Genomic DNA, 2349 nt, shown 5'->3' with positions numbered 1-2349 from the left:
ATTGGTCTGTAGTTTTCTTTTTTTGTGACATCGTTGTCTGGTTTTGGAATCAGGGTGATTGTGGCCTCATAGAAGGATTTAGGGAGTGTTCCTCCCTCTGCTATACTTTGGAAGAGTTTGAGAAGGATAGGTGTTAGCTCTTCATTAAATGTTTGATAGAATTCACCTGTGAAGGCATCCGGTCCTGGGCTTTTGTTTGTTGGAAGAATTTTAATCACAGTCTCAATTTCAGTGCTTGTGATTTGTCTGTTTATATTTTCTATTTCTTCCCGGTTCAGTCTCGGGCAGTTGTGCTTTTCTAAGAATTTGTCTATTTCTTCCACTTGTCCATTTTATTGACATAGAGTTGCTTGTAGTAATATCTCATGATCTTTTGTATTTCTGCAGTGTCAGTTGTTACTTCTCTCTTTTCATTTCTAATTCTATTGATTTGAGTCTTCTCTCATTTTATCTTGATGACTCTGGCTAGTGGTTTATCCATTTTGTTTATCTTCTCAAAGAGTAAGCTTTTTGTTTTATTGATCTTATCTATTGTTTCCTTCATTTCTTTATCATTTATTTCTGATCTGATCTTTATGATTTCTTTCCTTTGGCTAACTTTGGGATTTTTTGCTATTCTTTCTCTAATTGCTTTGGCTGTAAGGTTAGGTTGTTTATGTGAGATATTTCTTGTTTCTTGAGGTAGGATACTACTGCTGTAAACTTCCCTCTTAGAACTGCTTTTGCTGCATCCCATAGGTTTCCGGTCATTGTGTTTTCATGGTCATTTGTTACTAAGTGTTTTTTTATTTCCTTTTTGATTTCTTCAGTGTTCTCTTGGTTCTTTACTAGTGTATTGTTTAGCCCCCATATGTTTTTATTTTTTACAGATTTTTTCCTGTAATTGATATCTAATCTCATAGTGTTGTGGTCAGAAAAGATACTTGATATGATTTCAATTTTCTTAAATTTACTAAGGCTTGATTTGTGACCCAAGATACGATCTGTCCTGGATAATGTTCCATGAGCACTTGACAAGAATGTGTATTCTGTTGTTTTTGGATGGAATGTCCTATAAATATCAATTAAGTCCATCTTGTTTAATGTACCATTTAAAGCTTGTGTTTTCTTATTAAGTTTCTGTCTGCATGATCTGTCCATTTAAGGAAGTGAGTGTTAAAATCCCCCACTACGATTGTGTTACTGTCAATTTCACCTTTTTATGGCTGTTAGCATTTTCCTTATGTATTGGGGTGCTCCTATGTTGGGTGCATAAATATTTACAATTGTTATATCTTCTTCTTGGATCGATCCCTTGATCATTTTGTAGTGTCCTTCCTTATCTCTTGTAATAGTCTTTATTTTAAAGTCTATTTTGTCTGATATGAGAATTGCTAGCCCAGCTTTCTTTTGATTTCCATTTGCATGGAATAACTTTTTCCATCCTCACACTTTCAGTCTGTATGTGTCCCTTGATCTGAACTGGGTCTCTTGTAGACATTCGTTCAGTCTATGTCTTTTGGTTGGAGCACTTAATCCATTTACATTTAAGGTATTTAATGATATGTATTTTCCTATTACCATTTTCTTAATTATTTTGCATTTGTTACTGTAGGTCTTTAACTTGTCTTGTGTTTCCTGCCTATAGAAGTTCCTTTAGGATTTGTTTTAAAGCTGGTTTGGTGGTGCTGAATTCTCTTAGCTTTTTCTTGTCTGTAAAGTTTTTAATTTCTCCACCAAATCTGAAGGAGATTCTTGCTGGATAGAGCAACCTTGGTTGTAGGTTTTTCTCCTTCATCACTTTAAATATGTACTGCCCCTCCCTTCTGGCTTGCAGAGTTTCTGCTGAAAGATCAGCTGTTAACCTTATGGGGATTCCCTTGTATGTTATTTGTTGCTTTTCCTTTGCTGCTTTTAATATTTTTTCTTTGTATTTAATTTTTGACCGTTTGATTAATATGTGTCTTGGCATGTTTCTTCTTGGATTTATTCTGTTGGGACTCTCTGTGCTTCCTGGACTTGAATGACTATTTCCTTTCCCATATTAGGGTAATTTTCAACTTTAATCTCTTCAAATATTTTCTCAGTCCCTTTCTTTTTCTTTTCTTCTTCTGGTACCCCTATAATTCGAGTGTTGGTGCATTTAGTGTTGTCCCAGACGTCTCTGAGACTGTCCTCAATTCTTTTCATTCTTTTTTCTTTAGTCTGCTCTGTGGTAGTTATTTCCACTATTTTATCTTCCCGGTCACTTTTCCGTTCTTCTGCCTCAGTTATTCTGCTATCGTTACCTTGTAGAGAATTTAAAATTTCATTTATTGTGTTGTTCATCATTGTTTGTTTGCTCTGTAGTTCTTCTAGGTCCTTGTTAGA

The sequence above is a fragment of the Monodon monoceros genome, unplaced genomic scaffold (genome assembly GCF_005190385.1).
Source record: "Monodon monoceros isolate NGI ecotype Baffin Bay Population unplaced genomic scaffold, NGI_Narwhal_1 Contig2195_ctg1, whole genome shotgun sequence".
NCBI classification, from domain to species: Eukaryota; Metazoa; Chordata; class Mammalia; order Artiodactyla; family Monodontidae; genus Monodon; species Monodon monoceros.
The sequence above is the reverse complement of the archived record's forward strand: the minus strand, read 5'-3'. Positions refer to the sequence as shown.